The following is a 27,510-nucleotide window of genomic DNA, read 5'->3' as shown; positions in this document are numbered from 1 at the left end:
TTTTTTCTCTTGCAAAACACTATGGCCAATAATGAAATACCAAAATTACTACTGAATATATATTTTGTGATTTTAGATACCAAAATGTTTCTGAACAATGTCTCTTGGTTATTCTATCTCAATCACCTGAAACAAGCTTAATTCATGATGTACCCATGTACATCATGGGTACACAAGTTCGTTTAAGCTATCACCTAAAAGGCTAGCTGGAATTGGAAGCTGCACTAACTTTTTGGTAACTCAGCAGCTACATATCTGGAATACTCTGATAGCTCTTATCTATATTTTGGTAAGAAACAATAATTACCTCTATCAGTAACGCTTTTGAATGCTTGTGGTATGACATGACATAGAAATGCAGATTATCAGTTTTACATAAAGCATTTGATACTTAAATATGTATATATTTATGCTGGTGTCATCGACAATATTTAAAAGCAAATAAAATCAACCTGGATAAGGTTCTAAAAAGCACCTTCCCTTTAATCTCCTGAAGCCATAATAAACCTCATATGACTTTTTTCCCAGCTACAGTATTGTGGCAGAAATCTCCCCAAAAGAGGACATTCTAACATGATGGCATATCTATGTATAGTAATGGCAAATCAAATTTAAGAAGACCATAGGAGCAACATTAATCACAAGTATGAAAAATATGAAAATTGTGCAAAAACTACAATAGTCAATATGTCCACAAAAAAAGAAAGGAAACGTAGAAATTTAAGATTACATCTGAGAGAAATGATTACTGTAATAGATATGCAAACAAACAAAAAATTATCCAAGAGAACAATTCTGCCTGACATAGTTGCAGCAAAATAGCTAAAATTTTTCAGGACATTTCTGAAGAACTCAATCTTCAGATATCCTGTATCTCAAACTGAATAAATTGACTGACACAGAACATCATCTGCCTTCAATACTATTTTCTCAGTTAATGAATTTTGGAGCACATATGTAATAGGATTAGCAGTTAGTGAATACGGTGAATGCAATAGGAGTAAATGAATATAATTTTAGTAGATAAGCACATGAAAATAAAGCTTCCTGTCTAGACCAACAATTTAGATTACTTGCCATCCTGTGAAACAAGGCAAAGCCCAAATAGTGTAAGCAAAAGCACTAAAGAGATATGCCTATTACATGCCTACAAGTGACAAATTTTACAGATATGTTGAACATAATATTTTCCAAAATCATGGAAAATAGAAGTGGATGAGAAAGTCATTCCTCATCTCATTTCAGAAGACAGAAGAGGATTCTAGAAATCTGCAGTAGAACAAGAGCACTATTGCTGTTATTATATGTGACTGCTAATTTAGTGATGTTACAGTCAAATAGTGTGGCTACTTATTTCTGACAGTTAGATACATTCTAAAGGCTTTTTCAGGTATATTTTTCAATTTCTTGTATATGAGCACAAAGTTCTTATTTGTGCCATTAAGAGGCAAGGAAATGAATCTCAACTTTCAAAAACAAAGTATTCTGTGTTTTGAAACCTGCAACCCCCTCAGAGAAAGCAGCAAGCAAAAGACAAAGTCATTTCAGTGTATGTACAGACCTACAGGTACTAATTAATGAAAATACTATCAGAATTTTTAAACTCCCAGGGCCTTTCAGATAAAAAAAATAGTATGCAATGGTGTCTGCATATATTAAATGTTTAAGCATTATGCTTAAGGAAAAAGAGATCATTAGTGATTCACGGCCACTGAGATTACTCATAAACTCTGAGGCGCTCTGATCTTAATACCAAAACTACACAAATACAGTTTAACCAAATCACTAGTATGCTCAGTTGCATTTTAGACAAAGCCAGTCTTTAAGCATGAAAATACAACAGATTAACAGGATTCTCAACTCATTTTGAAGCATCAGCCAAGTTATGTACAAACCCAAATTAAAAAAGAACTGGGAAGAACTGCAAAGCAACTATATACTGAAATAAATTGACATCTGCATAGTCCCTGTTGAGGTCGATAGAAAATAGTAAAGGTATTGCACAGGTCTCACAAGAATGCTGAAATTACAAAGATGAGATAAAGAAGCCAGAAGCAAAAAGACTGAACACCCAGAACATTGCAAACAAGATTATGTCTGATGTAGAAGCCTGTAATCAGAATACAAGGAGTGATAAAATGTCCCCAAATTATTACTGAGATGTCCAAGTAGACGAACAACTGTTATAAATATGCAGACATACATCTAGCTACCAGGAGAGTGAAAATGTCCTACAATTTTTTTTACAAATCTGTCAGCAAACTAGGGATGGACTATTCAACCAATCTACAATTCAATTACAATTTCACTTGAGAGCACTATCCACACTTGTGGACGCTAGCTAAAGTACAAAATACTGCTACAGTCTACATTATAGAAACAACAATTAAACATTTCAATAACCACAAACGTTATCTCATTTCAGCTGACAGAATCTGAGACAAGACAGACCATTTTCTATCTTGCCACAGAACAAGTTACTATTGAATACAAATAAATTGGTTATTCAGGTGCGAGGTAATTTCATCTGGCCTTGACTCAATTCTTCTTAATCAAAATGGAGTCAGAATTGATCCATTCCTGTAAAAAGATGCAATCATAAGTAAATAATGTTTATTATGAGACATCAGCTAGTCAAAGTATTTTCAAATGGTTCTGAAAAATGACTGTTGTGTATACATTCTGCCTTGTAAGTACACCTTATCCTACTGGCAGTGGTAATAACTCATCGAAAAGAAGACAGGCAAAGGTCAAAGCCTTTTTTGGCAGGCAAGCTAATGACTGCCCAGACATTGGTTGTATCAAGCCAGACACAACCAGACATTTCCTGAGCATAAACCAAACACCTGCCATTAGACTTTATACCTTCTAGTGATAAGTACTCAATTTGAGGTCGTTCCCAAAAAGAGGAGCTTGCCTTTTCCCACACATTTTGATGGTGTTGACTGATTTGGGCCCTTAAAGTGTCCTACAATGATATCTGATGTAATGGTGCCTGTCACAATTGTATTGTAGCTACCCAGGTGGGGATGCATGGCTTGACATGACCCTGGAATGTGATGCACATGTTTTGGATATTGAATAAGGATAATCATGAAACAAAGGGGAGGAGAGATGGCCATTCAGATGGACTTGGCAATACTGAACTACTAAGCCACTGAGCTATGACTGGTAATCAGCAGCATGTTGGGAGTGGATATGTGGTGTTTTCCAAAACCATGATGCCTGATCAGAACTATCATGATCCAGTGAAACTGAGCCCACTGCTAAAATCCTCCAAAATCTCCAGCCATTCCCTGAGTCTCAGAGGGCCATGCAGTTATGGGATGCATCTCCTATAAATGATCAGATGGTGTCCAACTGGCCTTGGAAAGAACATCAGAGCCTTCTGCTCCAGAGGGGCGGGTTAGTCTTTCACGTTTCTTGTGCTACCTCTAGCTCTTCCTGGCACTCACTAATGTGTTACAACACACTGCTTCACAGTGCTGGCACACACTGGGTTTCCCTTCAGATGGTGATAGAGCTGAAAGAAGCAGATTTGTTTATTCTCTCAAAAAGAAATGCCCAGAAATAGGTCTGAAATCGATTTGGAAACAGGCAATATTCTGTGTGGGTGGCTCTCTATACAGAGGAGTAGCATCAAGCAGTATTGTTGCTTAAAATAATTTACCTGCTTTGGGTCCTAGATAAGAAATGCTCCAGGGAAACAATCATGAGATGCTATAAAAAAATTCCCTAAGCAAAAAGGGGGAAGGGTATCTCAGCAGCAAGAATGCAAGGAAGTAGGCTTAATGGAAGACTAAATACAGGGAGACTTATAGCTTAAAGAACTGTCACATTAATGCAAACTGTATGGAATCATGAAAGGCTAGGGGCCTCCTAAGACATGGAAATTTTCCATTTTGAAGACTGTGATATAGAGAAGTTATTTAGAAATCCTGGCCCTTCACTCCTTCACACACCCTTCAAGGTCAAGTATTCCCTATGAGCTCCTCAAAACACAAACACAAGCTTGAGAACTGTGTTTTGAGTGAAACAGCTGCTTTAGAAGGATGAGTTAAAAACTTAAAGAGTCAGAAAACTTTCTGCCATTTGAAAAGGAGGGGATTGGCCTCTAAAGGTGAAGAAAACCTGGATTAAACATCCCATGACAGTGATAAAAACATGGTTTTGCCACTCTTTCACCAGGGCTTTGTGGTCCTCCCAACTAAGATATGGATATAATATAGATAAACACATCTCACAAAATCAAGATTATGAAAGACAGCAAGCTAAAGAAGAAAAACAACTTTTTTTTTTCTTTAGACTCTTGCTTAACTGACAGATGTAGACTTTGTGAGGTCAGTGCTTATGGAATGGAAGTTGTAGGAGTGACTGATAGTAGAGCCACAAAGTCATCTCAAACTAATAATTCACTAATTACATGCAATTTTATAAAAGGCTTTAACAAAAATTTCTGCATCAATGCATTAAAGGCATTCTGCACTCCTAGTAATTTGCAGTAGAGTGGATGGACAATTTTCACTGCACCCTCTCATACTGAACTGCTTCTGTTTGAAATGTCCAGTAAGATTAATGAGTTAGTTAGAAAAGTGAGAAAGGCTAAGGGAGATGCTGAAAAGAACATGACACAAAAACCTAGTGTCATACATCTCCTATTGAGAGTCTGAAAAATTCACATTACAAAAAATGTGCAGCTTTTTAAAAGCAAGTCACATATTTACATATTTTTATTCCTCTTCTGCTCACTCTAATAATTTATTCCTCAGTATAAAACTAGAAATGTGACACCTTAAAAAGACAATATTATTATCATTAAAGTTGGAAAAGACCTCCAAGATCATCAAGTCCAAAAAGTAATAAAAGTCTCCAGCATTATCCCAGAAGAAAGCTCAAATACAGCAGCAGCTGTAGTAGTTTTTTCATAACTAGCAGTGAGTATTCTCTTCAAAAGTGCACATTATTATTCTGGTGCTCCTTTTCAGAGGTGTGATGCAGAATTGGTACCCCTGTGCCAGTTACCCATGCACGAAAGGAAGAAAGGATGATGTGATGTTGGCCTCCTTTTCAACAATGGCAGCTATTTAATGCAATACTGACAGTGCCCTACAGAGACTCTGATATAGTACTTGAAAAAGAATAACAGTTATTATCAATTCCTACAGAGTTTTCTAGACTGTGTGGCAAAGTATATACCAGAGATTTACAAGGAAAAAACTATTCTGAACATAATATGCCCTAAGGATAAATCATCTAAGTTGAAAGAATTATCAATTTGTATGCCAAAGAGGAAAATATTTTCATCACTTTGTTTCAATGAATGATGTTGGTTGTCTCTTTTTTGGCTACAAACTGAACTATCAAATAAATATCACAAAAAGCAGCCAAAAAAATATCCAGGCAGATCTAGTAACTATTGTTTTGTTGGAAAACAGATACAGAAATAAAAAATACATCAAAACAGTACTTATACCTCTGGATGACTGTGAAAATCAATTATTGTACACTAAGAACCTACTGATATTTTTATTTCTTTTGCAATCATATGCAATATTAAAATCGCTGTAATTATCCTATAGATTGAAGTATTTCCACAACTTCACCTTATCTGCAGGTCAGAAGAGCAAGCTGACACAGAGAGGCAGTGGGTAAGGCAAGATGCTTCACTGTGTTTTAGGCTTCTATATTTTCTTTCCAGTTGTAAGAAAAACAAGCAGATGCTAGCATACAAGGAAAAGCAAATTCCAAAGGAGAAATTTTCACATCAGCATGATTATGTCTCATGCAAATATATATATTTTTCTTTCTAGAATAGAAGAAAGAAAGCATTCACAGACCAAAAATGCAAACAGTTGTTGAAAAGATCTCTAACTAATTGAGACACTGAGCTGTGGTCATATCAACCATATTGCCTGTAGTCACCTGTAAATGATAATCCCCTTCAGGCCCTTGTTAGCCTATAAAACTTTTCAATCAACTTCCCTGAGAAACACCACACCAAGAGGACTTGGCTGAAAAGCCCATAGCACTGAGAGACCTTAAAATAGGAGGACATCAGCTGCTGGCCAGATTATTCCACTGCTAACAGCCCAACACCTGTTAGAATTTGTAACCATCCACTGGCCACGTGCATGTTTCTATCAAACCTGCCTTTTTTCCTGCTGCCTCACAGGGATGATATCACACAATACTCAGCAATTTTACCTCCAGCAGGGAGGGCATTTGGTGGTCAATACACCGTGATATAAAACAAAGGAGGCATTACTGATACTGCCAGATTAGTTATTTTGCTAACCTTCAGGGTTTCCTTCTGATGATGCCTATTTCTATTGAAAGTATAAAAAATATCAATAGCATGAACTGTAGAAATGACAATCACATGGACTATAAATGGAATCCATATTTTAAAAGGAAATATTGTGTAACCTAAAAACTACTGTTGTAGTGCATCAGGTGGGGAGGACATTATGAGGACTGATAATCACTGTTAATGCTTAAGGTTTCTTGTGCAAGACCAGGCACTCTTACCACAATTTTTTCAATTTAAACTATTATTTAAAGTAGTGTTTGCTATCATCCTATCAGGCAGTAACCACAGTGCAGTTCAGTGTTTAAGCACAATTGTTCAGTGCAAGGGAGTTTTGGCCAATGTCCCAGGCAACCTCCAGAGACATGTCAGATGCCTTCCAGGTTAAAAGGGACAAGACAGTAGAATCTGTGTATTACATAAGGTTTGCTCAGTGACACAGCAATTGCAAAAGGATTAAAAGTGTATCTCTACCATGTGATAGACCCCTTTCAGTGCCAGTGTAAACCTGATCTAAATCATCCACATAACCTAGAGTCAGGCAGAGCTAAGGTCCTGAAACAGTCTGGTAGTGGTAAACTGTGTTCCAGAATCTGGGCATCCATAAGAAAGTAGAAGTATCTCTGTGCTGTGTTCCACTGTGCTGTAGAGGTACACTCCTAAATCTGACAAGCCCTCAGAGTTAAATTGTCTTACTGCTAGTCTTAATATTCAGTGTGGATGAAATTCAACTGCTAACAAAAGTCAAAGTCACATTCATCTTTATCTATTTGAGGCCTATGTCCCCAAGATTATTCGCCCTTAATTTGCAAGGCAAAATGCTCTTTATCAGCAAAAGAATCTCTGAATCCCACACTACAAATTCAGAAATAAGTTTTGCAGCTATTCCTACAATTGAATAGATTAAACCCCGGTTAGATAAACCTGAAGATGACAGTGACAAGTAAATTGCTCATGTGAAGACAGTGAATTTAGAAAGCCCTTCTGTTAAATGAGAGTACATGTAAGTACATCCATTTATCATAATTACTAACTTCTACTGGGGAAAAGATGTTCTCTGAAGTTAAGAGAAGCTTTGCTGTTTAAACTTTTTTGGCAGAAGTATTTGAAATACAGATGTATCAAAAATGCTAGAAGCTAATGCTAACAGGGGAGAGAAAACTTTGCCTTCAAACTGAAAGCAAAATTATTAAGTGAACCTATCTTTAAGTTATGGTAAATTGTTTTATACTGTGGAGGGGATGAAGTCACATGCTGTCCTTGTATGCAGCTGCCATTAATAAAACAAAATACATTTTCTGCAAGCCAACCATCACACATCATACATCGCACATCAATAAAATTTCTGCTTCATCTTCAGATGAAATATAAATCCTGTTCCAATAAAAGGCAGGATCATGGCAAGATGGGGAGAAGCCTATGCCTAAAACAATGGATGGCAACTTCTTCCCTATGAAGAGACTAAAAAAACAACAATAAAATCTATGAATTAAATTATTGATTACTACATACAGCTGGGTTATTTGAAAAGCAGAGAAAGTCCAAGATGACTCAGGTGCAAACCACATTGTGGGTGTAGATTAAAAAGTCTATTTCATCTCTGAGTACCAACCGACCTGGTACTCATGTGAAACTGACTTTTATCATAATTGTGGACATTGATATAACATAGGGAAGAGTGAGATATGGCTCCTATAGTTAATACATACAGGGTATTCCTTCCTTCACGCTCTCATAGTGTTGAGATGCTACTGTGAACTTCAGCTAATGAAAATATTTAAATAAAAAGACACTTTTTTTTCACTCCTGATGTACAAAGCCCAGTTGTCTCTATATAGGATGATGTATCACAGATGTGATCTCTTCTGTTAGAGATCCTACAAATAAAGTTCTTGGTTAAAACTCGGTCTGTATTAATAAATTAACATGCTAAGCTCAGACATGGTATTATTCCTAACAAAGACTATTAATTACAAAAAGCTAAGTTTACTAATACAATCAAAACATTTATTTGTAGAACTATTAAAAGAAAATTACAAGCTAAAAAAGAAAGGTCAAACTTATTTACACATTTCCAGAGATACTACTCATTAAAATACTGTTTTGCTGCTTAAATGTTACTCTGATGAGTGTTTAGGAGAAACCCCACATCTAAAACCCCCTGTGCTTCCTAATTCTTTCCACATAAAAAGTTATTTTATAATGTATAAGCTCAAGTACTTAGAGAAAAGAGATTATGTTCAGCTTGCTTTTATATTTGCATTGGTATAGATGTTAAAGCTATTAGCAAGAAGGCACTGAGACTTCCTGGGTAACACAAAGGTTTATTGTTTCAGAGATTAAGATTCTGTTCTTTTCTCTTTCCCTGACTTCTTTTGAAATGCTGAAACTCAGTTATTAACCTTTCAAACTTTCCACAAAGCTTCATTTCTTGAACAATTACTTGCTCATTATGTGTAAAGCAAATATGTAACAATTAAACAGAGCTTTTCTCCTCAGGACACCTCCACCTCGAAGTTCAAATTCTAAATCTATTAATTTAAAGTGGTTTTGTTTTTGGAAATAACTTTAGTGGCACACAACTGGTGGATTTTTTCACGATTGTCTTCAGCCTTCTGAATACATGAGAGTCCTTTTGAAACCAGCATTTTACCAAGATGTGACACTTACCTGGGTGGTTAGAAACCCATGTTTTGGAGCCGTAAGATCAAGGACTAGTCCTTGTCCTAGAATTTGTGTGACTTATTATTGCAGAGACATTACTTTGCTCTACACTCATTCCTACTCCATGTTAATTAAAGTTTAAATCCTTTTATAAAGTGAATAAGATAAATCCTATTGTAAACTTGAGTTTAATCTTGCCTTAAGACATCAATTTGACTATTCAATACTCAGAAGTTTGTGAAATTTTCATACAAACTCAATAAAAAGATGATTTTCAAGGACAAGAACAGTAGGATTTTAAAGAATTTAAAAACATGTAGGAACAGTTCAAGATCCAACTTTTTAATCAGTTAGGGAATGAGAAGGGGGGAAAAAATGGACCTGGTGCATGTTCACTGTTAATTTTCTTGACCTTCTTTCCCTTCTAATACATCCCTTGAATCATTTTGTACCATTTTCCAGGTGTGGCATTATTTAACCTGAGACCTATAGATGCTGGAAAAGTTTGGACTTGTTGCTCAAAACCAAAAATGTTTTTCAAGAATACTGTTTTCTTCCTTGCAGGAAATCCTGTAATTCATAGGCAAATAAGCCCTAAGTATAATTACAGGACAGTATTTTCAGATTTAAATTTACTTTAAAAATCAGATTTAATTGAAAGCAAAAAAGATTCTGACTCATAAAAATATGCATGTTGTTTTTATTAACTGATCCATACTGTGAAAAAAATAATACACTCTATCCCAAACTACAACTTTAGGATTTGATAGCTCTTTTTTTCAAAGCAAGTATGCTTTATACAATGGGAGACAGATGTTTCCATGTCTTTGTATAATTTAGTTTACTAATTTAGATCTCAGTTTATTATTCAGATGTTTGATGTTGTAACTGTGCTATATTTAACTATTCATCATTAGAAGAAAGGAAACAATGTAGTGTATTTTAATGACTATGTTGTTAAAAACTTGATTTAACAAATATTCTTTAACAAACAGGTTTGAAGATGTTAAATGTATACTCTGTATATGACTACTACAGACAGCTAAAGTAATTAGAAGTACATTCTCTTATGCACAGTATAAACCATGGATTAAAAAATTGAAAGGAAAATGGGTTAATACAAGATAGAAAAATAAAAATCCCATAAAACTTTTACAGTGAAACAGAAGGGGGTTCTGTTTCATGCTATCTCCAAAATTTTGTTGATTATAATTTTTATTCTGTTTTTACTAGGAATCTGTCAAACAACCAAAGTAATCTATTTTCTAATAATGCAGCCTACAATTAAAGCTCCAAGACTTCAGTTGACAGAACACAGAGGAACTATAGCTTATGATTAATCTTGGTGGTCATGGGAAATACTTTTCAGAGGAGGGAAGAACTGATACTCTTCAAGCCTCCTTTTCCACATTCAGTAATTAATCTTTCAAAGATATCCTGCTCTCATCTTCCAACACTCTTCCTAAGGTTCTTTTCTGCAAGAGGATTGGGGAACATATTCAGGATCCCTGCTCAAATTCCTCAGTGGGCTCAGCCTCGGATTCTCCATAATAAATAAGCCAACCTTTCTAAAAAGGTTTTCAGGAGTTCATTACGTAAGGTATGATCTGTCTCACATTACTCCAACCTCGTGATACAAATGTCAGCATGCTAATGAATAGGTCATGTCCAACCTTCTCCTTTATCATATGGCTGGGCAAGGAGGGACTTACACAATCATTCACTGTAAATGTTTCTGCTACAGCTGAAGCAACCAGAAGACTAACGTGTCTATTTATAGTATTTCTAATTATGTGTGTATTAAATAGTAGTGGCACTTAATATGTGTTTTAGAATAACTTCCTTTTCCACTGACAGTTTTTTTTCCAAGCTGACTCCAATTATCTCAAGAAGCCAGGCTTGACATACTGGCATACCACTCACACATGTGCTTAGGACAGTCTCAGAATAGCAATGTCACTCTGTCCAGAGACTGGCAGCTTTGGAAGAGATGTTCAGATACCACTTCAGGTAACCTAGAGAAGTCACGAATCCATGCAATGTAAATCCAGCATGACTGTCTTTCTGTTCCTCTTTTTTCCTAGTTATCCCACTGTAGGAAACCTACAGTGCTTTGCTCATTATTACTACTTCTGTTAGCAGTCCTTCAATCCTACAAAATAAAATTTTGACATTCACTTATATGGTTCCATTCAGACTGTCACAAAATTCTGTGGTATTCTGCGGATCAGTTTTTGATCATCATCTTACAGACTAACATGAAAGATTTTTTTACATAAGCATTAAAATCCAGACTGAGTTTTGGTATGAGAGCAAGGAAATGTATGAACAAAAGCTGTTTCAAAATGATGGTAGGAGGAGATTAAAAAAAAAACCTCCTTTGCAGAGACAATATTTAAAAGGCCCAATGTACCACTTTTAATTTAAATTTATTATCAAAAATTACATAGCAAGAATAAACTATTAATTGCACAAAGTGTGCCAAATTTTTTCATTTTCCATTTCCATTTCATTTTCCATTCTATTATTATCCATTTATTTAAATGGGGTTATAAAATACCACTGATTGACAACTGAAGATTTAATCCTCTGAATGCCATACTCCTTTGTATATATTTTGAAAACTTTTCAGTACCAATAGTGGTACTGTCGTTGTCATTTGACCTCTTCCAGAAAGAAGTTACAAGAAGATACTTTTGCTCTGAAAAATTGAGGATGTAAAGGGAAGAAAGCAGAGAAGGAAAGTGTGACCTTCCATTCATAGTCAGGACTAGCAAAAATAATTTAGTTCATATTTAACTGCTTGGTATCTGTACTTTTAAATGTTATCATCACCTTCTTTGAACACAGCATTTCTTTCATAGCACTGAAGTGGAAAAATATGCATTTACATTTTGAACCCTAAGGAAGAGTCTCAGTGTTTTCCTAAGGAAACACTTTTTGATGGCATCATTCTTCATGTTGTTCCACTATTTCAGATAGACTCGCTCCCACTGTGCAAAAGACTCCTCAGCATCTGGTAAAGTTATTTTCCTATTTTTGTGGAAACAGGCCAAGATGTGCAGCAACAGCTAGTAACTCTAATAATGAAGTAACTCTTTCCTGGAAAGTTAGAAGTTTAAAATTTTTTAATAAATATCTAAAGAGCAATATTACAATGTAGAATACAGAATTTGTCGCATTATCCCCTGAAAAGAAAAGATTAGAAATGTGTGTACAGAGGGAAATATTATTATTTAGTAGATCGAAAGTCATTCTGTGTACTTACCCTTGTTCTGCCAGGCCATATGGCCACATCTACACTGCTCTGGGTAAAGTAAAGCTCTGGGTGCATTATCATTTACAGGCCTGACTTGCACAATTTTTAGCATGAACAGCTGAGAAAACTTGGTTTATTTCAGGGATCACATCCAAAGTAGGGAAATCAGGTTTATGCCATTCCTTTCATGAGGGCCTTAGCTTCCAGTTCTAGGTGTGGATGGAGCCGTGCCTTGCTGTGCCCCACTGCCTCTCTGCATTTCACAGGGAAGGGTCTTCACAGTTGTAGGGTCTCTCCTACAAGGTGCCTGTTGTGGGAGGCAAAGAGAGCCCCTGGTCAGCCTGGAGCAAGGCTGCTTGAGGGGCTGCACCCATCCCTGCAGCTGAACAGGGCCAGTGCAGCATACACTTGCTGGCCACTGTAACAGCAGCATGGATGTGGTATACATCAGCATGAAAGGTAGAGAGGATGCCAAGTAGATGTGACAAGAACATAAGCAGGGAATGTGGGAAAACCTTTTTACTTCTCCATCATTATTGTACACCAAAAGCTAAGAGGTGAGAGAGGAACAAAAATCAGATCTTCCATATCTCTCCTCCATGCTAGACACCCCCCCTTTTTCTCTCTCTTTTTTCATCTCATTGGGAACAGACTTGTTGATTTAGAAATATCTTCAGGACTACTGCAGATAAGCTGAGGCTAACAGACTACACTCAAGTATTTTGCTTGAACTCTAGACCTTACTCTGGCACATCTTCCTTTCATTGTATTACTGTTTCTTCTATTACCATAAAAAGAATGAAAATGTACACTAACCATTTTAATTAGTTTACAGGGTGCATGATGATTTTGACAACTGATGTATGTTTGATAACTACATGGCACTCATTTATTAATGTTTTGGTCAACATTTCTCCACATTTCATTCCAGGAAATCCTTCTATTCAATCCCTGTCTCAAGAGGTGGATGAGCTGGGTGTGGGTGCAGCTTGCTGATATTACCAAGATTTTGCTTCTGCTGCAAACTGATAATCTGTGAGAAATGCCTTCTAAGAATACTAAAACTATCACTTACCTTGTGCTTTTTACCTTCTTGGTATTCTTATTTCCCTCTCTGCTTTGGTCTTTTTCCCCTATCCCCTCTCTACATAAACACATAAATGAGCAAACACCTCCACTTGGAGCATTATCTCACCTCATATCTCAGCTCAGCTCTCCTTCCTTCTGCCATCGACAATCCAGTATTTTACTCCTGGAATCTTTTGCTTCTGTTTTTTTTTTCACCTATTTGCACTCATAGTTCTAGCCAGGAAGAGAAAACATGATCAGAGAGAATAAAACAAACTAGGAAGTTTTAATTTTCCCATAGGTTATGGCATACTTTTTCACAAAAGAATCTCATTTCTCTCCCACTTCAGGAAATCACCGATTTACAAATGCTCACCATGGGACTGGTGGGAACACAGAGCTCAGGGAGCTGTACTTCCATTTACAAAGCAGACCCTTTCTTGGACTCCACTGAATAAGCAGTGTTCTGCTGACATGGCAAAACAAACAACCCTCTGCCATACCCCGCACTGGCTAAAAGTCTCTTCCAAGGCTCATGTCTGCATAACCCTTAGAACTGGTTTAAAAATATTTGGGGAGAATTTTAGTTGTTGTGGGGATGGTGGGGGGGGGGGAGGGTGAGAAAAATTTTTCTAATTCATAAATGAAATCTTTATTCCTTCTGAAAATTTCATGTAGTGATGTCTTGAGAGTAATTAAGAACAATAAGAATCAAGCGTAACTGAGTGCAAAGAGAATTTTCTGCAAAGGCTGGTATTTGCAAGTACCATTTTTATTGACAAACTTTGAATAAAGGAATGGCAATCTAAGAGATTAGTAAAAAGAAAAATGAATCACATAGTGATTAATACAGATTGTCCTTGCATATGTCCTACCTGTTGCATCTTCCTTCTGCACCACCACTGAGACACTTTGCAATCGTGCCCTTTAAAGAAGACACCACAGGCAGCGCTGCTGAGTTTAGACCTAAAAGTCGGCAAAGGATTGCCGGATAAGCAGCAACATATTATCTGGTTTTGAGCACCTGGAGTCACATGAGAAAACTTACAGAGTTTTAAACATTAGTTTGGTTAAATATCTGGTTATGATTTCATATGGCTCCAACCTGCTGGGAATTCCCCCTCTAAAAGCCTCACATTCCTGTAGTATTGCAACAAATGAAGCCATCATAAAATCACTAGGAGTGAAAATACTGTCCAGCAGTACACTCATGATACATTGATAAAGCAGTTTAAGCTACAACACATGTATTCTCTCTAATAAATTTGAATTGATGAAATAAAATCTATACAGTCCAGTGTAAAGAAGTTCTGCAAGAGCATGCAATGACTTAACATGCATGCACATGCATGCAGATCTGAGGATTTTTTAAATCTTTGCAGTAATCCATCATAAATGGAAGAAACGGACATATAGCAGAACAGACTGAAGAAAAAAGAAAGCAAAGCACCAAGTAAAAATGGCTTTGTGGGTCAGATGCAACAGACAACTTAGGTCCCAAGCATGGACCTAGGATTTAGATGGTGATTATGCATTTAAATCTGATTCTCAAACCCAGACACGCTCCACTCTTCATACTTTCCCTTAGAATCCTCCGCATTTTTCTAAGGATTTTCGAGATTTTTCCGAGTCACAGTGAACTGGATAATTTGATGCCTAGATCAATTTCAGGATCCAGAAGACATCTATTTCTGCAAAAATATGTGAGGCAACCAGTCTGGCTGGTATTCTCAAAGCATTCATGAAACTCTCCTGGGGCACTGGGGTCTCTACAAATGTGGTAGCAAAGTTGCTACCACAACTCAGAGAGGGGACCTACAGAGGAGCAGGAGATCCTTCTGAAATCCTAGAGCAGATTATCTCTGGGCTCCAGAAAGGGGAGACATTAAAAAAGATAAAAAGCTGTCTATTCTCAGCAGTTCTTTTTCCGGCATTCCGACCACTTTGCTAGTTTCAGGCATCTGCCTCTTGATTTTAGCAATCACATTCTTAAACTGGTGCAGGTTTTGAATTTGTTTGATTTGTTCTGGCAATGAAAAAAACAAAAACTTTTGTTTCTTGCATCGCCAGAAACACTGCAGAGGGAGACATGACACCAATTCAGTGTTCTGAATTCACCAAGAGAAATGGACTGAAAAATGATAAAGTAACAGATGGATCTAACTTTGGCCAGATTTTGAATTCATCTGAGAAGCAGCATAAAGCATGGGAGGGCACCTCCAGACGGTAAAGAACCTTCATCTTCTCTAGATTCACTAGTCATTTCCTGTAATTACTGAACTGAATTACATTCTTCAAGCCGAAGAAATTTTATCATTGAGGAGAACAAAAGTAACTGCACAGTATAGCAAACTTTTGCTATCTGAATTTTGATTAAGAACAATGTGTTTCACCCAAATTTAAAAGTCTTTCCAGTATTAACTGCAAGAGGAAATTTTTTTTCCAGTCTTGTAAAACTAGTGAAAAAGAAAATTCAGAATCTGACAATGTATATATTATTTATGGTTTTTTAAAGAAAAGATCTTGAGTAGAGTTTATAAAATGTCTCAGCTTAGCAGTAGCAGTAGAAATTTGCTTCTGTTACTGATTTATTCACAGGAAATGGCTTTAAAGCATAGCAACACACCACAGATAGGATAATTAGGTGCTGTATTTTGGGCTCTCACAGTAGGTTTTCCTCTTATATACCAAAAGAAGGATATTTTTTTAAAAAATTCAGCAACCTTCTACATCTCTTTACATCCGGAATAATAAACTGTCTTGCTACCTTTGCACAATCTGTAGCTCCCCAGTATCTGCAGGAAACCCACAAGACAAACCTCACTTACGCACATATTCACCACAGCTAAATCACGTGGTCAGCAAGGTGAAAATAACAACTGAAGCCTGATGCAGCTAGAATACACTTGAAATATAAAAAGACAAACCAACCTACGCCTCAGCATTATTTTTTCTAGAAAAAGTTATCTTTTATTGCATTTTATTGTAAGAATATAATCTATATACAGAAACATACCATAAAAAGAAACAACTATAAAAAGCCCCAGAATTTTACAATTACTTTAATGTGAATTTTAAAAATCTTTGTAATTTTAAATGTGTATGTTCTGGAAGAACTCAAATGTAATTTAGTCATTCTATGACACTATAATCCTTTATGTCAACAGAAACCTTCTGTGCTTGTTCAAACTTGTCTACTCTCAAACTGCCTGAAATTGATGTTTGACCTTCTGGGTTTAAACTCTACAGATATCTCAATTTATATCCATAACTGCACATCCTATAAAAACATGGCTAGACAGCTATCATGAAAATCAATTATACCCTATTTTAATTTAATGCATAACTTATTAGGTGATATATTTAGATAAATATTTTTAGTCATACAAGATAATTTTACACTATGTTTAGTTTGTTGAGTGCCACTGTACAATACCTCTGTCTTCACAACATAAAATACTTCTGTCAGAGCTTTATAGACAACATATGTACAAAAAGCACATAGTTAACTTCAGAAACATAAACATCAGCAACACTAGTTTTTAATTCTGAACAAAAGAGTAGGGAGGGCTGAACCACTGCTGTCCAAACAAAAGCCAAATAGGAATGTTTTCTGGGGTTTCAAAAGGTTACACTAAATTTTCTTGTTTGTTTTCTTTCAGTTTTATGCACTATGGCACTTCCTAGATTCAGGCAGAAGCTCAAATACAGTGCTAAGAGAAGAGCTCTTCCTTTGCTACTGTATTTCTGCTCTGATGAGAAACAGGAAATACCAGCAGTCTCATGAGAGTTCCTGTTCTCTGCAGATCCCCAGCTCAAATGGGGATTATTGCACAAACCCAGCTCGGCTTGAAAACTTTTTGAAATTGTGGAACACAAAAAATCCTAGCAGAATTCAGTAGCTTTATCATTCAAAGACATTCATAAATACGTAGTGAAACAATACTATTTATCTGACATGGCTACAACAAGCCTTAACTATTAACATTGAATGGAAATATTTCAGGTCTAAACACAGATACTGAAAATATGCTTCAAGAAATAAATAAAAATAAACATTTTAAAAGATGTGTTCATGTCTTTGCAATAACTTGAGGGACTAGATTTTTCAGAGATGTCTTTTCGTACCTTTTTTGATAAGCAGAATCCTTCAAATTTTACCATTAAGTATACAAAAGCCTGGCCTCTGTGAACTCCAGTTTTCAAATCCTTGATTAAAAGTTTCAAAACTCAAAAGGTATTCAGCTTCAATTAACAACAAGAGAATTCATGAGCAGAGTGGCTACACGGGTGCCAAAAGTAATGCTGGCAACAGCCAACAGCAGTTGCTTAGAGTATAAAAAAGACAAACAGAGTGATCCTTTCTCTAGAAAGGATTTTGGCAATCTAGTAAGGGACCTTCTGAGACAGAAGGCGTATTTGGGTCATTATGTTTACTGGCAATATAAATCTTAAATTTCATTTTGAAAACAATCATATTTTTGGCCTCAGAATCTTGTGGCAATGAATCCAACAACTTAACTATGCATTGTGTGAAAGAGTGCTTCCTTTGTTTTGCTTTCAGAGTTCCTGTGTTACAAAGTGCATAACGATTCCTTACGCCCCTTCTCCGTGATTTTATTATGCTTTTTCCTCTCAACTCACCTCTGGTCTTTTTCCACACCAGAGGGATCTCTCCTAGCCTATTAACTCCCTGTGTTCCATACTCCTTACCATGCTTCATACCCCTTACTTTTGTACTTTATATCCTAATATCTACTTTCTGAAATGCAGTAACTGTGACTGCAAGTAATGTTCAAGACGTGAGCATATCCTGGATTTATTTAGTGGTGTAATGACTGTTTATTTTATTCTCCGCTGCTTTCCACATTCTTTTCTTGGCTTTGGCTACTAATATGTGAGCTGATGTTTTCAGAGGCCTGCCCAAGGAGTCCAAGATGTCGTTCCTTCAAAGTATGCTCACTTACAATTGATTGCTTTGCAAACATAATTGAGGTTTCCCCCCACCCTCGTACATTACAGATATTAGTACTCATGACTAATCTTTTTACCCACTGCTAAGGATCACAAAGTCCTCTGGCAACTAGCCCTAGTTCTGACCATCCTGAACGATTTTTGATTATTGGAAAATTTCTTCATATCCTTGTTCCTCCGCTTTTTTGGGTCTCCTTATGACTAGCTGGACAGTTTTCCAGCACAAACTCTTGTGAGACTCCAATGGAAATCTCTCAACATCATGAAAGCTTACTCATATTTTGACCATTATGCTTGAAAGGATCTATTTTGCAGAAGTTTTGCCTTTTCACAAACCATTGTGAAGGAATTTGTGAACACTTATTTTTAAATACAAGTATACTTGACTCATTAGACCACCACCATTTACCTGCTATTGACTCTTTCTAAGAAGTTAAAACATGGGCAGGAGTGGCTTCCCTCTACAAAAGGGTTTTGGTGTTGAGTATTGGTTCTATTCATAATTATGATTTATAAAGATTTGACGGGTAATGCTGGTAATGAAGACAGAGTCTGTCAGTTGCCAGAGCACTCAAGGACTTCTAAAGTGTGCTGTCATATTTTCCTCCTTAACCTACTCAGATAGGGTAGCTGCTACAAGTGGCATGTTACACACAGTTCTTAGTTCACTGTTTTAATACCTGAGCTCTTTTAAAACTCCAGGGTGGCTCTGGTAAGCTGATTATTCTTACCCATAATTAAAAAAAAATATTTTAAATACAATTATAGACTGACATTAAAAAAATAATAAATAATAATAATAAAACCAACAAAAACCTAACCAAAAAAACAACCCTACAGGTTTCCTACCCATGAAATCCTATAGATAACTTTGCTATTCTCCTACAGGGCTGCATCTTCCCATGCCTTCTTGATGGCACCCATACTAGAGACTGGACTTGCTATGGATAGCTTAGTAAAACCATTTTCTATTATTGTAAAACATGAAGATGAAAACTCTCACAAAAGTAGCTAGACTAGGTCTTCAGAGAATTATGTATCTTTGAAGAAAAGACTAAGCTGGGCTTAGTCACTGACAAAAGAAGCTAACACAGTCTGTGGAGAGCTTCAGTGGAGCAGCAAGTACAGGCAAAACTTCTATGCTCATCCCACTGAAAGAACCACTCAAGATGGACAGCACTACCAGATCAATACATCTTTAAAGAAAGCTCCTAAAATTCTTAAGAGCTTTGTAATCATGATAGATGTTCAAATACTTTGATACAAAGATTTTCAGTCCTAAAGAGGTTTTGGAGGAAGAACACAGAAGATAGGAACCTACTTACCAAATCAGAAGAGGTGGTCAGAGTAGGAGCTGTGATTATTATTCTACTTTCAGTAGCACTCAGCTGATCTGCTGCAGATTCAGAATACAAGATTATAGAAAAGTGCAAAACTTGATTTTCTTAACTTTCTAAATCTCATTTTGAAAATGTTTTGTATTCTTAGTATGTATGCTACTGTGAATCCTTATTAATTCTAGATTATTTTGCCTTGTGGAAACCCATCCTACATAGTAAATTTCAAACTATTTTTTAATTTATTTAAAATGTACTACCTTAAAATGCCATTAGTATACCCTGGGGTTTATATTCTGAGAGAAGATATACAAATATGTAACTATCTCACTTACCAATTTTATCTAAAATGTCTTAAATCTAATGATTTTCCATGCTAAATTTCAATCAATCATTATTTAATGATTTTAATTTTACTGAATTTAGTTTTTAGCTTGATTTTTAGAACAAGACATATTAATACAACATGTTCTATGGCAATTTGTATTCCCCAGAAATACTAATGAGTATGAGTTAGCATAGATTACAAAAAAGCTTCTGAATACTTCTGCCTCAGAGTTTTAAAGGTCCACTGCTTCAGATGGATTTGATCAGGTTTAGAAAAACATAGAATCTGGATGATTGCTTCCAAATTAGATTTCGGAAATATTCCACTTTCTCTAAGCTTCTATGCAGCACCTTTCTCTATTCTGTACTCTCCTACTGGTCCATTTCCTTCATTTTTTCTCCTGCTCATGCTCACATTTGACATTGTTTCCACTCCACAAGCATGCAGAATTTTACAATGTAATTTTTTTCTGTCGCTTTATACTAGTCCCGCACAAAAATACAGTTCGAAAGACCTTTTTATAATAGTGTTACATATTGTCATTTGAACAGCATCATTCCTCATGTGAATAATGTCCCTGGTGCAAGACGGCATCCCAGCCTGTAGCAAATCCTGTCAGGCAGTGCTGATAAGGTCCTTTCAGCTGCAGACTGCTCAGACTGTATTAGACACAGTCACATTTGGCCAGCATACTGTCAATATTCCCCTGATCCCTGCAGGCTGTGGAACTGCAGTCTGGCTTCCCCCTGCCTACTCTAGAATATTTCCTGTACTTAGATTTTCTGCATGTCCCACAGGCCAGACTTCCAGGCAGGGGCTGACAGGATACATGTCCTCCGTCAGCCTCTGGGGACTCTGCTGTTAGGATTCATCCTGCAAGAACAAGGGAAGCCAAGCCATTTTGTGCATGTTCTTCCTTGTTCTAGATGGTTTTTAGATTGATATTGGGCATTTTTTCAGGTGAGATCATAGGACTCTTGGGAGACAAGAAATCCAGTCCAAACCCATCCCTAATACTGCCAAGGGTTTCTCCCCAGTATCATGGGATCTGCCTTCCACACAGCATACTTTCCTCTTTCCTGGCTGACTCCACAGTCCCTATTATAATAAAATTATTATCTCTGTTTTTCTGCCTTTCCTAAGCTTCCTGCCTGAGAGCTTCCCTGGATAAGTCAACACAGGGTGTGACAGGTTTCTGCAATTGTGGCCCCGAGCACAGCACCCTCTGCAGCCCATCCACCTACTCACACAGCTGCTTGCAGGTGCCCTCTTGGCTCGGCAGCTCACCCAGGGAGTATCTGGCATCCTGCTGTACCTCTGCTGACTGAGTATTGCATTTGGAGGTGTGCTCCTTAGTGACCAAACATGCTGTGCTGGGGGCAACAGTCAAAAGACAGCCTAGATAAAAGTTTTTAGCTGCCCCTCCACCCATCCACTGGAGCCTGCCAGCAGTTCAGTTTTTAAGACTCTGCATTAGGCCATCGTTTCTTTGTCTCCCTTTCTGGGGGATTTCCACATTGAAACCACTGTCCCCAGCAGAGCTTCTGGAGAAGACTGACTTCATGAAGGATGTGGCTATCTCATTGTTGTAAGCCAGGACAATTCAAGCTTTCATCACCGTAGGCAAAACTGAACACAGAGGAGGCAGGGTGACTGCCCTCAGCTCCATACCCATCCTGTCACCACTGTTAGTCCACTGCAACACGACCTCTCCTTCAGCTGCAAGAGGAAGAGAGGAGGACCATGCAGAATGGGGCTCAGCACCCACATTGCAGGGCTACCAGCACCCATTAATGGAGATTGTGCTGGGGCTGCTCGGTGAGAGCCTTGTCTAGGAGAACTGCTCTGCTGCTGTTATTGCCCCATTGAATTAACATGGTCACAGTTGAACCGCAACAACTGCAGCTCAAGAGGAGACTCCCTCTCAGTCCTTTCTTTAAGGACATGATTTGGCCACTCCTCTTTGTCTCTGCAGACACCAGCTCAAGTCTGACCATGCTTACACCCAGCCACAGTTTCAATGTCCTCCCATCTGCATCTGAGGGACTGAAGCTCACTGATCCTGCGCTGTCTCTGTCTGGCAAAGGACCCTGACAGTATCCAGCTGAGTCCACACATATGAAAATATTCTTGATTCACAGTTCCCCCGAAGTTGCAAGAGCCCTTCTTAGAAGAGATAAAATGTAAAATCCAAAGCTAAAGCAACAACAGAGTGAGGATAATGTTATAATTTTATTAAATAAATAGAGGGTACTATACTGTGTATTACAAATCCCACAATGAACTGAGCAGTAGGGAAAATAGGTGCTTAAGTAGAAAAGAGTAGATTTTGGAATTTAAATACATAGTCTGTAGACCTGAATTTTAGTCCCTGCAACCCTTTCCCAAAGCTGAACAGAGCTAATGATAGTGGCTTCAAGTTTTAGCTTCGTGTCTTTTTTTTTTTTTTTTTGGTTGGGGATCTTTTTTAAACTGATAATAAACCCAAAAAGTTGGATGGGAAAGGAAAATAATCAGTCTTCACTTTTGCCTCTAAAGATACCTATTTATCATCATCTTCTGTATTACATTGTGATCAAGGGACAATAATGACAGAAGAGAAAAAATTGCAGGCACTATTATTTATAATTTATTTAATGGATGCAAGTCATAAGAAAAAAGACACATGAACTGCTGTTTCCTTATCTTTTGTATATCAACCCACTCTCTCTCAGAAGCCTAAATTTTATGGGAAAGCATTAAAAGCAATTTTGCAAAAGGTCATAATTGCAACAGCAGCCAGCATTTCCTAACTAACCTTGGGAACTCTTCAGTAAATTGTAATATCCAGGAGATGACATCTCTCTATTAATAGATACAAAAACTGTCCTGCTTTTCCTTACATGTGTGTGCCACACATGGAAGCAATTTCCTGTTACAGTATTGTCTGGACTATGAAAAAGAAGACATTCACCTCCAGGAGGCCTGACTGACAACTTTTCTTGTATTTTCCAGCAGGCCTGGATACATGATACAGAAGCTCTGAGAAACAGACCTTTTACATCCTATTTATTAGCCCTTTAATAGGAACAGATCATGATGAGACACATTAGCAAGTTCATGTATGCATTTCCCTCGCAGGAGACAAGCATTATTTTCCACCGCAACCTATATGTTAACAGACATCATTTTAATTTGTGAAAAGGATTTTTTGGTAATGAATGCTACCTATTTAATATATATATATACAGTCTTTAAGCTTTTTAAATACAATTATTCTAGTTTGCAAACAAAGGCTAATCAATTAAACTGATGTCCTGTAAAACAAGAGTGTCAATCAGAAATAAATTGGGGAATTCTGATACATCTCATGCTGCCATGATTTTAAATACTGTCAGCCTTTAGAATTAGGTTGCACCTCTGTTTTGTTTGTCCCATACCCTTTAAGAGAAACCAGAACTTGAAGATTAATAAAATAAATTCAGAGTATTGCACATTCAGAAAAACATGTGTAAAATAAAGCTGAAGGAGGGAATTTACCTAGTGCAAGTCACAAAATGGTGGAGAATAGTATTATAATCACATCTAATAATGATTTATTGATACAGAATCAGATGGCTGAATGACTTTATAAAAACACCCAGCAGAATAAACAGTAATTATTCTGGGAAAAGAGAGGAGGTGGATAGTTCTGACCACGGTCCCCTGTGCTCCTGTCAGCTTGGCTGTGTCTGCCAGGTGAGGGGTTTGCAGCACTGCAGCTGCAGAGCCTGGCTGCAGATGCAGTTACACAGACAAACCTGTACCTGGGCTGGATGACCCTACTTGCCTGGATGGAGGAGGAAAGCAGGACAAGGTACCTCAAGGAACAAAAGCACTTCTGCTACTCAAAGCTGTATTCACACATAATGCTACTGACACATAGCTGCAGTAAATACAGCTGCAGTGGCAAAGCATGCCTGGTGTAAATCCAGATGAGATGATGCTTGTGCTTAGAAGTGAGATGTAAATAGTAACAATAAAGTGCTAAATATAATCTTAAAAGAAGGATACAGTTTGGAAAGAAAGAAACTGAGAGAGATATTTCTAACTATAAAGAATGGGATTTTACACTCTTAATAACTTATAGTAAGAAGATGAAGAAAAATTTATAGGACTTAAATAAAGCACTATGGTCTCTTCTGTGAGTATTCTTATGAATTACTAAGTGGCATACAAATTGAAAAAGATGTCATTGGGATGCTTTTAAAAATCATCAAACATGCTAAGTCTAGGACACACAGTCAGTCTATAAACTAATTACAAGCAGGCTGCATCACATTCTCATAAACTTGAACATTACAGAGCCAAATTTAGGTTAGTTGTGAGGTTGGAGACAAATGCAAAAGGATTTCAGTTGCTGAGAAATGTTTCGCTTCACTAAAAAAACCCTCAGAAAAAACAGCAGGGAAAAAAAAAGAAGGAAAGAAAGAAGCATCTCCGGAGGTTTGCTGCTAGCTTAGTTTCTGGTTTGTGTCAACTTGTTTATATCAGCTGCTGATTTGCGTCACTGGCTTGGCTTTGTGGTTGTATCTGGGGCCTGATGGACACCCTGGTGCATTAAGAAATTCACCACAACAGTACAGCATGTTAAGATCAGATAGCACAGCCTAATGTTGTTTTCTTAAGCACACACACCACACACAACCCTACAAAGAAGTCACTGCAGGCAGCCAGGAGAGGTGAACTCTAGGTTTGATGCAAAGCAGCTTTAAATTCAGATAATAGGAAAACGTAGCACTAAGAAAGTTCATACTACATATTTTTAGGGCTACCAAAAGTTGTACATATATTTTTAAAGGGTTTGTATTTCTAGGAATCAAAATACCTTATATGTCTTCATTTCCTCTAAGCCTTTAGTAGAGGCACTTGAGCCACTGCATACTTACTGTGTTGTGCAGTGAAATTTTTTATTTTCAGATGTAAAATAATATTTTAGCTGTGGCTTTAATTGGCTGATTGGAAATTTTAAAAAGTAAATCCTGAATATTTAAGCTTAAACTTCTGACCATTTGCAATACTGACCACAATATAACTTAGATGCTCTGCCTGCACCACATAGGCTGCCCATACAGAAGTCAAAGTTACACTTAAGCTTTGTGCTCGTGAATAGATGGCACATGTTCACACATATAGAACTATTTAACTGAATGCTGCAGAAATGATGCCTTCCTGATATTCCAGATGCACAAAGTTTAAAACACTGATCAGGGACTACTGGAATTCTGAGGGCAGACTTCAATAAAGCTTTTGCTTCAGCTGATGTTCTGCTTCACATTTTCTGTTCAAGCTTCCAGAAAAAAGCCTTACAATTTTTTCCATTTTTCTGATAGTTCATAGAAGGTCTAGTGAACAAAGAAAGAGAATACAACTTAACAGACATATTTCATAATACACAATAAAATGTTTTCAAACACATGTTTACTTTATGCAGACTTCCTATAAGAAACAGCAGTTCCAAGAGCCTCAAAATATTCCTCAAGCATGTTCCTTATATAAAACATGGGTTTTCTGTTTAAAAATTACAAATTTGATCAAATTTAAGACATTAAAATTACTTCCAGTACAAACACTACGGTTAAAATATTTTAACCCATATGCTTTACTTCTCTTTTTCTTTCTGAAAATTTCAAAATATTTGGCTTTTGCCTGATATGAGATGAAGTCAGATTTTGAAATCTTGAATTCTTGAGTGAAGCAGAAGGATTATCCCCTAGGTTGTGCCAATAATATACCATATTTTAGATTGAGGAGCTGCTGTTCTAGAGACTACCAAGTAAATCCAGGAAGACCCATCAAAGAAAAAAAAACTTGCAAAGAGCAATAATCCAATTTTTAAACAATGGGTTCAGGAACAATCCAGGGAAAAGCACTTACTAGTCTGTATAGTCTAGAGCAATTTTTCAGAAGCGAATGGCTCACTACAGCAGAATGCGGACAGAAATAATGCTGCTGCCTGCACAGAAAATGGAAGTGAATATTACAAGAGATGCTAAAGCAGCTCTACAGTTCCCAAAATATTCTAGAGTGCAGGAATAACTAATTTAGTAGTGAGCATAATTTCCTGGAGGCATATGCAGTATTGCCCCTATGAAGTGAAAAAGCTGACCTCTCTCTCTGTCCAAGCACACAATGCCCATTCTCATCCTGAGGAACTTCTCCTTTATCCCCCTCTCCTGTGTATTGACACAAAGCATCATACTGACTCATGACTGACAAGGTATTAACCAACAGTCATCACTTTTGATAAATACTTCTTTCAAGAAGAGCTGGAACATATGGTGTCAAAGAGAAATTTATCACATGGCAGCTTGGTTTGCTGAGCTTGACCTGCATTTTGAAGTAAATAGCAGATTCTGTGCAGACTCGTCATGATTTACTCTTTCAGAAGTATAATACAACAGCAAATGCTAGACAAAGTTTTCATTGAGTCTTTATTAGTCATCCTTGTTAAAACATAGTTGAGAGAAGCAAAGGAGTTTTGATTTCATTCAACAGCTTTTATAAGTATCTCCTCATCTTCCTCTTTTTCAGTACTCCTCTGTTCTGGAACTGGGAGCATCCAGAAGCATTGTGAAGTGTTAACAGAGCTGGTGAAATCTGCCACACCAGCTGGAAGAGGAACACTGAGGATCTGGTGAGTAGGAATGAGCCAGATATTTAGCTGGAATAGGTCTGTGGTTTCAGGGCTGTGCCACAGACTTTGGGCTTTAAGGAATTCTGGTCCTGCTGGCTCCAGCATAGGAGGGAAGAACAATAAGGAGCAATAAGGAGTAATTTGGCCACGGTTTGGTGTATGAAGACTGTGCTGAAGATAGCAGAACTCCCTGAATGCCCAACTCCAGCACAGGGAGGATGGTGAAAAGAACAAATAAGGGATAAGCAGTGGTCTTCAGTGGATTTGTGCACCAAAGAGCGCCGTCACCTCATCCACATGGGAGCTACTTCCTTTGGGGGTCCTTCTGGCCTTTGCCACTACAGTAAGTCAGGAGTTTTGCCTTACCCATGTTTTCAACTCTCTTTTGATTCAGCCATACCAGAGATCTTTTGTGGTTCCCAAATTCCATCCTTTCGGGCCTCCTTAAAAACAGCAGAAGGGCCCCAAAGTATGCCACTAAGACAGTCAGAGAAATTTGGAAAGGAGGTTTTGCTAAAATATTTACTATGTGAACACCCTTCTGCTGGTCTTCATAGGAACTGAACTAAGTGACCAAGGGGGAAATCTGAAACCAAAACTTCTAACTGAACCCACAATTAAATAGAAAATGAACATGCCCTGCCTAAAAACTATGTCACAAGCACAAGCCTTTAGTGTCTTTATAGCTTTACAATAATTTTTTCGAATTTGTTTAAATGTATACTAGCTGAATAAGATACACAGAAGGATGTGTCCTTTTGGTGCTCTGCTGCCAGCTTAAATTAATTCTGTTTAGTTCAGAGGTTTGACTATCTGCTTATTGTCAATTCTGGCTATTAGTCACTTTGATGTAGCAAAGTTGGAAAATAAGAAGCTAAGTCAATCTTTTAGTCCAACAATCCTCTCTAGCTGAGAACA

This window comes from Molothrus ater, chromosome 3, assembly GCF_012460135.2.
Source record: "Molothrus ater isolate BHLD 08-10-18 breed brown headed cowbird chromosome 3, BPBGC_Mater_1.1, whole genome shotgun sequence".
NCBI classification, from domain to species: domain Eukaryota; kingdom Metazoa; phylum Chordata; class Aves; order Passeriformes; family Icteridae; genus Molothrus; species Molothrus ater.
The sequence above is the reverse complement of the archived record's forward strand: the minus strand, read 5'-3'. Positions refer to the sequence as shown.